Below are 16,297 nucleotides of genomic sequence, written 5' to 3' on the forward strand. Positions count from 1 at the left end.
AGTTGTTATAAAATAGCTGCCTTTAAAGATCGTTTTTACTCGCTACTTTAAGATTAGTCATTATTAGCCCTGCCGCTATTGTTGTGTGCAGCCAATTCCTAGAGATCTATGTGACAGTTTTCCTGGACTATAATCTCTACAAGAGTAGATCACCTTCTCTTCTCCCTTGAAGCCGCTGGGTGGGTTCCAGTTGCCCACTGCTGGGTTAGTACCCCACTGCTTAACCACTGCACCACCAGGGATCCTAGATCTGCCACTACTCTTTTCTTTTTGGGGGGCAAGAGGGGGTGGTGCACAAAGTTTATCCTGATAAGAAACCTTAAAATTGATATGAAAGTATTAAATGGGCGTATCATCACATTATTGCTTCTGGCTCTCGATTTACTAGTACAGTAACTAGTCTTAATTTAAGAGTTTTATTTACATTATTTATACTGCCAAATGAACTTGTTTCTATTAATTATTCCCTGATAGAGCAAAATCTATAGGGTCGCTATGAGTTGGAATCGACTCGACGACACTGGGCTGGGTTAGAGCAAAACCTTTCCAAGTATCAATAAAAGTCTGTTGTTTTCGGTGTTCTCAGAAGACCTGTCAGGTGAAGCTAAGAATGTCCTCTCCAAATTCTTTAACTGCCACTACTCTTGTATCAATGCTTTACTAAAGAAGCAAAGACAGTACTTCATATGTAATGTTTCGATCATTGTATATCAATATAATTGGTTTCCACTGTAATCCTATGTATTTTATACAGCGCTTCAAACCCATTGGTTCTGGTTAAACCCCTGACAACCTGCATTTCCACCCCAGATATACTGAATCAGAATCTACATTTTAACAAGATCCCCAAATGATTATGTTTAAAAAATTTTGGGACCCACTGCTCTACCAGTGGTTCTCAGACCTGGACCCTCATCAGCAGCATCAGCATTACCTAAACTTATTAGAAATGCAAACTCTCAGCAGGGCTTGGAACAAGAACCGATGATTCTAAAGCCAGATTGTATAGGCTTAAAACTACCATTTTGAAGAGGTTTAGCTCACACAGGGAACCCTGTTGTGGCAGTGGTTAAGAACTCAGGTTGCTAACCAAAACGGTGGCACCTCAAATCCACCCGGCACTCCTTAGAAACCCTACGAGGCAGTTCTACTCTGTCCTAGAGTCGCAAGGAATCGTTATGGACTCGACGGGAACTTTTTTTTTTTTTAATTTCACAAAGAAGTTAAAAACCTTGCTAGCACACACCACCGTTTTGTTTTCTTTAATAGCACTATCACTGCCATTATGCATCGTTTCTCCCTTTACCGCCAAATTCAGTGCAAGAGATAGAGGTTGTCTGGCATGGACCCCCAAGCCTTTCACAAGTGCCTGGCTCATAGTAAAGTCAGTAAATATTTGTAGAATAAAAACCCGCTACCGTCAAGTCAATTCCGACTCATAGCGACCCTTTTTTTTTAGCGACCCTAGCAGAACTGCCCCACAGGGTTTCCAAGAAGCGCCCGGTGGATTCGAACTGTAGAGCTTTTGGTTAGCAGCTATAGCCCTTAACCACTACGCCACCAGGGTTTCCATTTGCAGAATAAGAAGTGAGAATATAATACAGAACAGAAGACTCTTCAGATAGGCTTTCAACTGCACTGCTGCAATTAACTAATTTCTATATCTCTAGCTTTTCCAATATATTACTTGCTTGTTCTTAATTACGCAGAACTTACACATTAAAAACAAAAAACAAAAGCAAATGCAAACCAGTCACATGCTATTTTTACTTCATCAAGAGAGATTAAGTCATTTCCAAGGTAAAACTGGAGCACTGAACAGTGACAATGGCATAAATCAAAGTTAAAAAAGGATGAGCTCTTTTTTTTTTTTAACTTATGTAGTTTATGTCACTCTTACTTAAATCAGGTACTTGGCTGAACTACCCTTCCAACAGAGGGCTGCGGGTCCAGTTCCTTTAACAAAAGGGCCCATGTGGACAGGCTCCCACGTGAGCTGGTCTTTGCAGAAGCCACAGGAAGCCCTTCGACGTCACGTCGCCCGCGCTCTGGCAAGGCTCCCATCCTACATAAGGCGCTCGGGGGTACCAAGGAGAGAATCAAGGAGCTCAGAGCACTCCCAGACCAGGGAAGGGGGCCGCGAAGGTTCCCTCACACCCTCCCTCAGCCGCACCCCCGCACCGCTCTCCATTAAAACGCTTTAAGGAACAAAGCCTCAGAGGCTGCGCCACCTCCGGGCCCACCCAGCCTCCCCCACCGACCCTGCCCCACCCAAGCCCTCAGGTCCGGGAACCCAACAGGCTTAAATGCTGACTCCCCCGCCACGGCTTTTCGGTTGATCAGGGAGAAATCCCCACGAGCCTCCTGCTGTAGGAGCAGTGGCGCGGCCGTCCGTTAGACCGCTGTGCCTGAACAGCGGCGCCAAGGCTCCGTCCTGGGGTACCCTCACCCGAACCGGAAGGGAGGAGGGGGAATCGGAGGGGATTAATAGCCGCCTCCCGAAGACCCGAATGCGGATCCTCCCAACATCGGGCCACAAGGTCCCCGCCTCCGCTGGCGACGCCACCACGGGCCCCCTGACCACCCGCGCGCAGCCCCCTAACCGCCGCCACCCGCCGAGCGGAGACACCTACACCCCCCGGCGCGGCCCGCGCAGCTCCCCCAGCCTCGGCAGGAGGCCGAGCCGGGCGTGGGGTCCCGCACGCGGGACAGAAAGATCCCGTCCACAGACCCCACGGCCCGCAGTAGCTCAGAGCGCACACGAGGAGTCGCGGCGCTCCACGCGCCGTCCACTGCGCGCTCTGCTCCGGCTCGTCCTCGCCGCCGCCGCCGACTGCAGCAGCTTCGGGAACCCCAGCACCCGGGGCCCCGGCTCCCCAGTTCTTTCCTCCCTTTCTGCCCCCTCCCCGCCCCCCCCCTCGCCGTCCCGGGACTAGCTGTCTCCGTCGCGCTTGGGACCGGTTCTGGGGGAGGGAATGTAAACAAATCGGGGTTTTATAGTTACCTCACACTCGAGTGCCGTGTGCATCTCCTCTCCGCTCGGTACCAAACCCCGGCTGCACCAAATCGTGTATTCACCAAAGCCGGCAGCGCTAACTGCGTCGCGGAGGCCTGCGCATCAGACACCACTCTACGCTAGCTGCGTACAAGGAGCACTCAGGTCCCTGCGCAGCCGCACCCCGTTCGCCTAGGGGTGCTACGCTGTAGGCGTACACGCGCCACCCAGCCATTCACTCCGGACAACGCTGCCTGCGTAGAACTGCACCGCTCGCGGATTCTACTTGGATGGTCGGAGCAATTGGAAATTCGAGTCTACGCAAACTGCGGAGCTCAATGGCTCCGCGCTAGTTTTCTTCGAAGAAAAGGACGCCACCGGGGAGTTGCGGGTGGGCGGGAGTCGGGCTTCTAACGCATGCGTGGAGGGCCCCTTACTACTACTCTCGCTGCTTGGCCGGTTGGTTGCCGCGGCCTTCGGCAGGCGGATGAGTAATGGGAGCTCTAAGCACAACCCTTTTAACCAAACGGTTTTTGATTGATAAGTTGGGATGTCTAGTTATACAGGAATTAAACATCTATTTTCAACTAATCCCTCCCCCTCTTTTAAAGTAACCTTAGGACAAAAAAGAACTAATATTTATTTAGTTTTTTTTTAAGTGCGAGGTGTTTTGCATAGTTTTTTTCCCTCATATATTCTAAAGCTTATTTCCTGCAGGCCATCTAAGTCTAAAAGAAAAAGTTAAATCCGAAGAGCATGTCAAGCGCTCAAGAGTAATTCTGGAGGCTTCTGTCAACTTTCCAAGGTCTTCCACCACTTTATACTTAATTCATCGATTTCTTAAGAGCCAACCACACAAACTTTCGATCAAGCCAAGTAATTCCATGGACTCTCGTGTACATCACGCTCATTCTTGTTTCCATTCCTTTGCTCACGCCATACTTGCCTTCTGAACTGTCTCCTCCCCTCTTCTGAAGCAATCCACAACCCACATTTTCTTAAAAGGTTAGGCCTGGACACTTTCCCTTTGCCTCATTACTCTGCTTCCTAGCACTTACTTAGTTTCCATGTTGAGGCTTATTTGTGCTCTGCCTGATATATCTGTGTATTCTGTGTCCAACCAGTATCCAATTAATACTGAGAGTGAATTCTGGAGGTGCCTTATTGGTGCCTAGGAGAGTGTATGAAATCATGATCAATAGTAATGTCAAGGTTTACTAAGTGTCAGGTTGTTCTAAGGGCTTTACTCATGTTAACTTAATCCCTGTAACAATGAGGTAGGTACTATTCTCCTATCCCAGGAAACTGAGGCACAGAGGTTAAATAACTTGACTAATACCATAGAGCAGGTAGGGAGGAGAGCTGGGATCCAAACTCAGCAGTCTGGATACAGAATCCTGCTATTATACCTTCATGAAGGTTGTTTTGTTTCTGTTTTGTATCTCTACAAAGAAAATAAGTGCTGCTTAAATGCCTACTGGCTACCAAGATACTAAGCTTCTCATATCCTTTTTTTCTTGTTTGGTAAAGCCAACTCATCGACCTCACTTTTGGTTTCCACAGCGTCTATTAGACAAAGAGAGTCCTGAAGTGTGGAGGAAAGAGCTCAAGTCTAAGTCCTAGCTTCAAGTCTCAGCATTGCCGGCAACTGTGGAAGACAATGACTGTGGTCCTCAGATTTCCTGGATAAGTTAAGGGGATCGATCTAAATGCATTCTAAGATTCGTTCCAAAACTGAGTCATTACATTTTATAAAAACAGTATAGTATATCCTTTGGCTCCAAAGTGTAAAAAAATCCAAATTACCCTGATATTTTAAGGCTCATAATTAAATTATTGGACACATTATTATCAGCACCCTTAAAATATACATACTATTTTCCCCTAAATGTCATATAGCACTTACATTGCTTACATTTTAGGGCACCTACACTGCCTTTCACGGGAGAAAGATGTGGTAGTCCGCTTCCGTAAAGATTACAGCCTTGGAAATCCTATGCGGCAGTTCAACTCTGTCCTATAGAATTGCTATGAGTCAATTCGACTCCACGGCAATGGATTTGTTTTTTGTTTTTGATGCTGTTTTTATTTTGGTTATGTATTTACATGGCTAATGTTCAGCTGGTATGCACAGGTACAGCTGTGCCAATTGATCAAATAAATGCTTCTACACAAGTTGGTCAGTGAACTACAGCTCTGAGTTGGACCTCCCCATGCTCCCCACTGCCACCCCACCCCTTCTCTCAGGATTTGCCAGGCCTCCCACATTTCAGAAACTAAAGGGTTAATATCTGGCTAAGAAGAATATCTGCAGCATCCAGCTCTTAGCAATGACTCCCATTCTGATTGGTTGGTGCCTACGCTTTACTAATTATTACATCTTTTCGATATCATCCCTGAATAACACTATATGGTAAAAAAAATATATATATATATATGGTAAGCTACTTAAAATGAGAGACCATTTCTCCTATCACTTTATAGGCTCACCCAACCATTCGTATACATTCAAGTACATACGCACAGCTTAGGGCAAGGTTTAGAGCAAAATGACTAGGTAGGATAAATGACTGAGCTGCAAACTAGTGTATCATTTTCCTGTTGGGAAAAGGAATCTCAGAAAATGACTTACAGGCTTACTCGAAATCACCCACTGAGTTAATCAAGGGAAGGTGCAGCAAAAATATCACTCTAATGTATTAATTTTGTTTTATTTTTACTAGTTTTACAGAAAAATATGTCTTAGGGAAAAGAATTTGCCAATATGCTAAAATCACAGAACTTTCAGAAAGGGTCAGTTTTTTGTTTGTTTGTTTTTTTCCTAGCTACATCATCTGATTCATGAGGAAACTCGTCTGAACTATAAAAACAGTATAGATAATTCACATGTGTGGAGGGAAGAAGGAGTATTGACTTATGTGTAAATTGCTTAGTTTTCATTTCTTTTGCTTATTTACACTGCTTTGGTCACAAATTTGTTTCACATGTCTACTATTTTAAGCATGACTAATCTACCTCTCTGAGACATAATAAATCCAGTGGACTTCGGGTCCCTCAGAGGAAAAGAGCCAGCTACAACAAATGGAGGAAATAAGAACCATTGCTTCATATCTCAGTCTTTTGCCGTGATTAAGGAGAAGTCCATGTCATAAACCTGGTGGAGTCCCTGGGTGGTAGAATTGGTTAAAGCACTTGCCTGATACCTGAAGGTTGGAGGGAGGTTTGAGTCCACCCAGAAGCACCTCAAAAGAAAGGCCTGGCAATCTAGTTCTGAAAAATCAGCCATTGAAAACCGTTTGGAGCAACAGTTTAGCTTAACCAGTAAAAAATGTCTGAATGTGCTCTTTTAAGAACTATGTAGGTGGGATCAAACTGACAACAGCAACTTGAAAGATTAAATGGGAACCTTAGCGGGCAGTGAGTTTATGTTAACAGAGGAGGAACAACTCAGAGAAGGAGGGTGAGAATGGTTGCTTTTGATTACAGTGTAATCAATGTCATTGAATTGTACCTGTAAAAACTGTTGAATTGGTGTGTATTTCACGGGGTATATTCTCAACAACAGCAAAATAAATAAAATTTAAAAAAGAAAAGAAAACTGTGGAACACAGTTCTACTCTGGCACATGGAGTCACCATGAGTCAGAATCAATTCTAGGGCAACTAGTGGTGGTAGTAGAGGTGAAAATAGCCACCATCTGCAACGAAGTTAAGCATCTTTAGTGAAATCTTTTCTAAGAAATCACATCTTTCAAATTCAATAGTTCTTTCCATAAATCAAGAGTAGTTAATAATCGAAGATTAAATAAACAACAGACAACCACCTTAACTTCAGCTTAAACTTTGATTTTTACATGGCAAAGGAAGTTTGGTTCCTGTGAAACCATGGCAAAGCTGTACCTAGAGAGGCCATTAACGAAGACTACAAGGGGTTAAAAAAAAAAAAAACACTACACTACACTAAAATGCCCAGAATGATCAAATTGGAGCCCTGGTGGTACACTGGTTAAGAGCTTGGCTGCTAGTCGAACAGTCGGCCGTTTGAGTCTACCAGTCGATCCTTGGAAACCTTATGAGGCAGTTCTAGTCTGTCATGTAGAGTCGCAATGAGTTGTAATTGACTGGATGGCAAGGGTTTGATTTTTTGGTTTTGACAAGGCATGGAGGGTACTAAGTACCAGGGATAGGCGTTAAAGAATTGGGAGAAGAAGGGCTCAGTAATACTTCGGTAAAGGTCAAAACCTAGGCCTCAAAATTAGCACCTGCATGTTCGCTTTTGGAGACTGGGACTGAGGTCCCAGTTCTGGATCTGAAGCCAGAGAAACTCAAAAGGTACATCCTATTGCTGTCCTTTGAGGCCTGTGGCATTGCTTAACATCTAACATGGCTGGCCTAAGTCATGATGGGGAGGCAGGACCTGTGAGGGCAGTCCTTTTCTGATCCCTTCAGAAATTATGGTTCTACTATCTCATTTTCTACAGAATCTAAAGACTTGCCATTCCTAAAATTAAAATAAGTGGACCTTAAGACCTTTTATGGAAGATCTCATTAGATGAGTATGATCAACTGTACACTCCTTTCATGACCAACCCCACCCCCCTTTCTAAAGAGCAGGACTGGTACATCTGAGAAAGCCATTCTCTTCCAGCGAGCCTACCACTTCAAGGAGGGTACACCAAGGCAGGCAGAGATGAGCTAATTCAACTCTGGTAAGAGATTTGACTGAGGTGCCAGTCAAGTGAGATCATTCTGATATGCTGAGCCTACGCAGTAAAATTGGGTCTCAGGCTATCTGCACAGACAAAAATAGATTGGAGAAATGAAACACTACAATTCAAGCCACTTACCACTGAAAGAGAAAAACTGAACTTTTGTATTATTTGCCAAGATGATCCTAATACTAGACTAGTTCTCAGCAGTCAGCTCCCTTAGTTTCAAGCCAGGACAATACAAACAAAAGGCCTTTACCGTTAGACATCTCTGCTGGCAAACTGAAGGAATCAAACCCACTGTGGTCGAATGGATTCCAACTCATAGCAACCCTATAGGACAGACTAGAGGTGGCCCATGGGATTTCCAAAACCCTGGTGGCGTAGTAGTTAAGTGCTACAGCTGTTAACCAAAAGGTCAGCAGTTCAGATCCACGAGGTGCTCCTTGGAAACCATATGGGGCAGCTCTACTCTGTCCTATAGGGTCGCTATGAGTCAGAATGGACTGACGGCAACGGGTTTAGTTTTGGTTTTGGTTTCAATCGTTATGGAAGCAACCTACCACACGTTTCTCCCTGGAGCAGAATGGTGGGTTCGAATCATCGGTTAACAGCCGAGTGCTTTAACTACTTTGCCACCAGGGCTTCTTTTGCTACGGCAAAGTCTAAGAGTGAGACCTGGCCCAATGGAAAGAGGAACACGCACTCAGAAGAATGAACAGAGCAAGAAGCTCAGATAGAACTAGAGTCGTGCTAACAGGAATACCAGGTATTTGTCTACATAATGGTGTTGGGAAGGCTTCTCAATGTCAAATTTACTCTACCGTGCTCACTAGTCCCTGGGATTCTACGTTTAGAACTGTATCCCTGGGGCTTGAAACCAAAGGGACTTTGACCCCCCAGGGATGTTACTACCATTTTATTACTTCTTTATACTACTGTGGGAGCATATTTTTCTAGACCTTTTCTGAAAAGGAAGTTTTAAAAAAGGAGAAAGTAATGAATACCTAGGTTCCTAAGGGTAGTGTGGTATAAAGGGACAGATGGAAAACTGTAGACAAATTGCCAGCTTGTCAATTTTGCTTCCAGCCAACCTTGTTCACTAACAGAATACTAAGATGAAGATAAACAGTAGGCTTGTGTAGGCAGCTGCTTGTACCAACCAGGGGGACCTAGATATCGACAGACAGACAGACATTTTGGATCTCCTGGAACACTAGGGCACAGCAGAAAGCAACTGTCCAAAACTTAGCTCCTAGTCTGAAAGAATTTTTTATAAGTGGCATAAATATCCACATGGATATTGCAATTTGAAAAGTATTTGTGGATGGTTACACTTCCACTTCAGGAAAATTGCCAATGCAGAAATGAATCAGCATGAAGTTACCATGTAGATATTTAAAAAATAAAAAGTTTCATTTGTTTAACTGGTTGAAGTTCCTAAAGCCTTTTTTAAAACTCCTCAAAAATATCATCACCTGAGAGCAAATTTCAAATCTTGCCAAGGGCTTCCAAGATAATTAATCAGGAGACTCGTTTCACAAGTGACATTTGCATAACAATCAAGTGCATCTTTTAACATCAAGACATACTTAGCTTATCTTAACAAATACTGCTTACCTTTGTTTATAAAAAATGTGACAGCAAAATTCTAAAATATTAGGGAAGGTAATAAATGGATTGTCAAAACGAGAGTGTTCGTGGAGATTTCTGATCTTTTTTTCTATTCTACACTTTCTAAGTAAAGCTTAAATCACATTTTATTTTATAATAGAATAAGACACATTTCCATTCTTCATAGAATCCTATAAGTAACCTCTACTTTCCAGCACATATCATTATAGAAGTTTTAGAAACTTCATAATATTTTGCAAGGAACATTTCTGGCAGTGCCCAATAGTTAGCGACCAACTGTGCTTGGCTTTCTTTCTTTCCCATAGATGATCTCACCTACAGCCTCTAACAACTTCACCACACTCAAGTTTCATTCCAATTACAATGACAGTTGTCTCTCTAAGCAGTTATGTTTCAGTCTTTATTCCCACCCTGAACACATAAAACTGGATGGTTTAAAATGGCCATTCCTAAATAATCCTAACAGTTGCTTATACATTGTTTGCTATGTGCCAAGAACCATTTTAAATGCTTTAAATATGTTAACTAGTTTAATTCATGCAGCAACCCTGGGAGGTGGGTATTATTATCCTCACTATGCAGATAAGAAAATTGAGGTGGCCACAGTATGTGGCAGAGCCAACATCCCAGAGGCTGTGCTCTCAACCCTTACATTATACTTCTTATACCAAGACTGTGCAGGTCCCAGTATTTGTGAGGATATCTACACTACTTTCTCTGCAAAGATTGGTAGTTAAAAAAAAAAAAAGAAAAGAAAATCAAGAGAACCATAAACTGGTGGCTCACAAGTGCGTAAATACTGTAGGTCAATAGAAAATTTAAATGGAATAAAAGAACAATAGAAATGTACCAGAAACTTATATTGCGAATTTGCTCTTTTTTGCTTTCTCTTTCAGTTTGACTAGTTTGAATCAATTCCAAGGGTGATACTGATTTTTCTTAAGCTAAAATGTTTAATGAGCCTATCTGTTGAACCCTCCTCCCCCCATGGTGATTTGATGTGGTTGTTCAAGAATTTATTTATGCCAGTGAAATATTTAAAATTAGGCGGAATCAGATGTGTGTTAATGACATCAATCACAGTAATGTAAATATGACCTACTAATTTGCTATCAATGGAGAATTGGTCAGTTGCGGAACATATCCCAGAAGACCTAGAGTGAAATTAATTCAGGGGACTAAAGGGACTTTTCAATCCTTAGGTTTATACACATCTATATCCTTCTGTTAGGATACTTTAGCTCTATAGCTGTACTCTAGAAATAGCCCTAAAAAGAGACAAGTAAGTGCTAAGGGATGAAATATCTTCAAGCAAAAGTTTGTGCTCCTCTTATGTGTAAGACACTATGTTAAGTAGCTGGGATATAAAGGTAAACAAAGTATGATTATTGCTCTTAAATAGCTTACAGGCCAGTGGGGGAGGTAATTAATGAGCAATTGCAGTGTAGAGTGGCAAGTGCTATTTTGAAGATAGGTATGGGTTGCTATGGTAGCAGAGGCCAAAAACTGGTGATATGCTCAGCCTTCCAAAAGGAAGTGACAACTAAAGTCTGACTTGAAGGATGAGAAGGAGAGAGCTACGGAAAGGGCATGGGGATGAGCAATTCAACCAGAAGAATGAAATGAATGACAGAAGAAGGAAATGAATGAAAACACGAGTTTCAGTTTTGGGAACTGAAAATAGTCCAAACTGACTAGAACAGAGTGATTTTTTGTTTTTGGCATGGGGGATTATGAGAGATGGGATAGGACCAGTAAACAAGGTGTTTGTATACCACATTAAGAAATCTGAATGCTACCTTGAGGGCAGTAAGGAGCCACTGAACAATTTTAACCAGGCAAGTGGCAGGATCACAAGCAGGAAGGGAAATAGATAATATAATTAGTGTTGTAGACTTGAATAATGGCTCTCCTAAAGATGTCCACCTCCTAATCCTTGGGCCTGTGAATATGTTAGGCTATGTGGCAAAAGGGAATTAAGATTGGAGATGAAATTAACGTCAATAATCAGATTACCTTGAGATCAGGAGATTATCTTGTGTTATCTGGGTGGGTCCACTGTAATCACCAAAAAAAAAAAAAAACAAAAACCAAACCCACTGCCATTGAGTTGATTCTGACTCATAGTGACCCTATAGGACAGGGTAGAACTGCCCACAGAGTTTCCAAGGAGTGCCTGGTGGATTTGAACTGCCGAGCCCTTGGTTAGCAGCTGTAGCTCTTAATGACTATGCCACCAGGGTTTCCAATGTAATCAAAGGGCTCTTAAAAGTGGAAAAGAAAGGCAGAAGAGGAAAGTCAGAAGATGTGGCTACAGAACAATGGTCAGAGATGCATCATTGCTGGAGAAAGAGGACCACAAACCAAGGAATGTGGGTGGCCACTAGAAGTTGGAAAGGCAAGGAAACGGATTCTCTCCTAGAGTCTCCAGAAAAGAACACAGCCTTGCCAACACCTTGGTTTTAGCTCAGTGAGACTCACGTCAGATCTCTGACCTATAGAACTGTAGCACTATAAATCTGTACTGTTTTAAGCCATCAACTTTGGTAATTTATTAGAGCAGGAATAGGAAGCTAAATACAATTAGGAAGCTGTTGTAGCAACAACCCAATGTAAGAAGTGATGGAAGATAAATTGGTGGATCTGAAAACTGCCAAAGAGATAGAATCAAATTTGTTGACATGAGGTTATGAGCATGAGAAATCAGAGATAAAGCAAGGTTTGTGGGCTTAGACAAATAAGCCAGAAGTAGTTGGTAGTGATTGGTGGGTTGGGAGAGGCATGTTATTGTTGTTAGGTGCCATTCAGTTGATTTCGACTCAGAGACCCTATCTGATAGAGTAGAACTGACCCATACGGTTTCCGAGGCTGAAATCTTTATGGGAGCAGACCACCAGGTCTTTTCCCCTGGAGCTCCTGGGTGGATTCGAACCACCAACCTTTTGGTTAGCAGCCAAGTGCTTAACCATTGTGCCATCAGGTCTTCTTTGGGAGAGGCATAACATGTCTATTTGGGGCTTGTTACAGATAGGGAAAGCTTTCAGACAAAGGGAACCATGGGACACCTGGATGTGGATGAGAGGGGCCTGAAATTCAGAAAGACCTGTACTGTAGAATTCATTTAGGGATTGTTCCATTTTAAAGTAATAAGGAAAGCCATTGAAGTGGATGAACTTTCTTATGGAGCGTGTCTAAGAGAAGGAAGAGGTTTGCTACCTAAACCCAGCAAGGTAGGAAAAAGGAGAAGTCTACAAAGGGGACTGAGGAGGAAGGTAAGAGGCTAGAAAGAAACTAGAGAAAAGTGATGTCATGGAAGCCAAGGCAAGAGGGAGTGACAACAAGTGAGAGTGAATAATATCAAATGCCAGGGAGAGGCTATGTAAAATGAGGACTGCAGGGCATCTCTTGGATATAGATTTAGGCAATCAATGTTAACCTCCACCTCAGCAGGTTCAGGCTGGTGTTGAGGGCAAAACCTCTTTTAGCAACATTCTGAAGAAAAAAGGAAAGTGAAGAAGAGGAGATAGTAAAAAAGAAACTATTCTTCCAGATAGATAGCATACCTGCAACGAAAAGAGTGGGGGCAAGATTTCACCAGTTGATTTTCACTCTTCTTGTCATTCTGGGCTGAGCTTAAATGTCTTCTGTTCAGTGAGACTTCCTTGACAACTCCAGCACCATCACACTCACCACACTATTTTATTTTCCTCAGAGCATGTTATCACCATCTAAGAACTTCTACTTACTGTCTATTGCCTGTCTTCCTCACAAGAACGTAAGGATCAGGGAGCAAGAATGTTGTTTGTCTTGTTCAATGCTATGTCTCCAGCACTTGGTAGGGGGTAGTAGGGGGAGGGGGGAGGATTGGAACATAATATTTGTTGTTCAGTGTTATTGAAAACTTTTGAACATCCTGGTATAGAGTGAACAGAAGTTTAAGAATGAAACCTTAGGGGGCACTTATGTTTAATATAAACAGGCAGAAAAAAAAGAATCACTAAAACCTCAGAAAAATCCAGAGAGTCAAATAAGGTGAAAGAGAATGCAGGTTCATACATACCTTTTTTTTTCCTTTAATTTTTATATGCTTCAGTAAAAATGTCTTCGGTTTCAGAGTTAAGAGAAGGGAGAGGGCTATATACTATGACTCAGACCTCCTAAGAAGTTGGAAATTTTTATAAAGCTGGGGTTGTTTTTTTCCCCCAAAACTCTGCCTGCTTTTTCATCCCTACCCTCCTCAATTACCAAGTATCCTCATAAAGTTTATTTATCGTAAAAAAGTAAGGTGATGGGCAGAGGTGGATTTTCCCTACATTTTAAACATGAATTTCAAATTCCATACAGTAGCTTTGTAGCTTGAGCAGCTCTAAGATCACCAAATGTATGGGCTGTGACATCAGCCAGTACGAGACTGTCATACTTCTACCCAGCACTCATTTTTAAACAAAGTAGTTAGATTGGTCATGGGTGGGGCAAACAGGGCACTCCTTGAAAGTGACGCATATGTGATTTTAAAAGTAATTGTGTCTTAAAGATATGGGCAGTAAAGCTGAGGGAATGGACACAGGGGACCCAGGGAGGAAGAGGAGAGAGTGCAACACGTTCAGGGGTTTGCAACCAATGTCATGAAACAAGCTGTGTATGAATTGCTGATTGGGAAACTAGTTTGCTCTATAAATTTTCACCTAAACCACAATGAAATGTAAAAAAAAAAAAGTAATTGAGTTCATTCCAAAACAGATCCACCCTCTTTGGCGGAAATAAAAAATAACTATATTAGACCTAATTGAACTACACTCTAGTGTTCAACTATGTTTAAAAGTAAACCTGAAATACTTCTATTTTTATCTCATTTTATTTGAATTTTCATACTTTGTAGCACTCCACATTGACATTAAAAGCAAAGCACATCTTTTTAATATTTACTGCATATGCAGAATACCTAAACTGGCACTTTACAGTGTTAAGTAACAAGTTTGGTGACAGATGATCAGCCAGCTCTCAACTAGGTAATGGAGGTGGTGTTGAAGGGTAGAGAGGAAGTAACAGCTGATTCAAAATTACTGTTGAACAATGAAGCTCTGATAAAATTGTATTTATTAAAGATACATAAACTGGTTTGTAATCCAACCATGGTTAAGGTATGATAAGATTTAACAATTCTGGGCTGGAGAGGCAAGCTCTGCCAATTGTAGATGATTGGCCAGAAAAGGCAGTTGGGAAAGAGACTTAGAAATTTAAAGTCCTCATTTCTTCTTCTTCCTCTCTTCCATCACTCCAACCCCACTTCTTCCAAACCATCAGCAATCAGCTAGCTATTCAGCAAAATGATTTATCCACTCCAATAGTTAGTAGGAGAGGTGATAGTATGAACACCATTTGACTCATTTGAATATATAAGCACATTAGTTAATAACTGGATTCTATGAAGCTTGGACCGAGATTCTATGATTTTATAGTACTGAATCAACACAGACAATAAAATGCAACAAGGATGGGCAGACTCAGAAGGAAGGCATGTATACCTTAGTATTTCCTAGGGAAACATCCATTTATATGCTCTGCTTCTCTTTCCCCCCTTTCATAACCAGGATTCTTAAAAAGATTTTTCTACATACTCACTGGACCCAGTTACTCAATTCATCTATTGAAATTGGGCTTTGTAAGGACAAATACAAATTGAAATAAAAGAATTTAAATTTCCCTGGTGAAAACGGGAAGGAAGGTCCTTCCTCCATTATTTTCTTTAGAATTCATTTTAGATAGCTTGTAATTGTAAATTATTTGTCTCTTTGAAAACCTAGATTCTGGCTGCCTCCTCTTTGAAATGTAACTTCAGGTAACCCTCCTTAACTTTCCTGCTTTTCCTGGAAGGAGACTGGCATGAATGCTACAGAAAAACCTGTAAAAGCTGGAACCTGGGTAAGGCGGAAACCTGTCAGAGAAGGAAAACTCAAATATTTTCCACTAAAATGAGTGATAGAAACGTGATAAGACTGCATCCTGTCAAAGGCAGAAAACTTTGGAGACCCAGAAAAACAAGGCAGTCCCACTGAGTTCTGGCTCCCACAGGTTTCACTGTATGTAATGGTTAAGATGCCTTTTCGTTTTGCAATCTCTTTAGTGGATTGGCTGTGACGCATCACATTCTGGTTTAATGCTCATTCAGTAATAAAACCTTTCTTTCTCTTTTATTTTTGTGGAGATGTTTCATGGGTTAGCCATTCAAATTGCCACAAAGGACCTTAGTTACTAAATCCAATTGTCACTTTCAGCTAGTATTCTGTTGATTTCTCAGCTTTTTTTGGAGGAAGCTAAGCACTTCCTCCTCCTTCAAGCCCTTAGGGGATTCAAGAAGTTTGATGGTAGATGAAAAAGGCTTGATCAGGGGAGACTAGCCAAAGGGTGGTGGCTTTATCCCATGCTGAGTGCCCCACCAAGCAAGGCGTCTGCATTGCTGTCCCACCCCAGCCTTGCTGCCCTTTAAGTAAGAATGCAACAACTTTAATAACATTCTTCTGGTTTTTTCAATTAACCTCTCTAGTAGCTCCTTTTCTGCTTTCTTCAAGGGCTTATGACTCTGACCTTCCATACATTATGTAAGCAATATCTTCCCCCATTACCATCTATTCTGACTCATAGTGATCCTATAGGACAGAGTAGAACTGCCCCACAGGGTTTCCAAGACTGTAAATCCTTCACAGAATCAGACTGCCACATCTTTCTACCACAGAGCGGCTGGTGGGTTCGGAACCGTCAACCTTTTAGGTTAGCAGCGGAGCTCTTAACCACTATGCCACCAGGGCTCCGGTTAGGAATCTCTTCAGGAGCCTCTTTTCATTCTACACCAATGTTTGTAAAGGACTGCTTTAAGGACCACTTGCATCAGAGTCTCCAGGGGTTCTTATTAAAAGTGCAATTTCCCAGGCCCCTCCTACCTCTGAGACCTACTGAACCAG

The 16,297-nt window shown here is 42.2% G+C and overlaps 1 protein-coding gene across 2 annotated transcripts in view; it reads right to left on the reverse strand.

Annotated features, from left to right (window-relative positions):
- Positions 1 to 3,122, reverse strand: part of SLC39A10 (solute carrier family 39 member 10) — a 50,872-nt gene extending 47,750 nt beyond the window's left edge. The window contains exon 1 of one of the 2 annotated variants that reach the window (XM_064286873.1): positions 3,005 to 3,122. The gene's annotated coding sequence lies outside the window, so the exon portion shown is untranslated. Of the gene's footprint in view, positions 1 to 1,900; positions 2,229 to 3,004 lie in introns of those variants that run through there. The other variant, XM_064286875.1, reaches the window with a different exon arrangement.
- Between the last annotated feature and the right edge of the window lie 13,175 nt (positions 3,123 to 16,297).

Source organism: Loxodonta africana, chromosome 6 (genome assembly GCF_030014295.1).
Source record: "Loxodonta africana isolate mLoxAfr1 chromosome 6, mLoxAfr1.hap2, whole genome shotgun sequence".
NCBI lineage: Eukaryota > Metazoa > Chordata > Mammalia > Proboscidea > Elephantidae > Loxodonta > Loxodonta africana.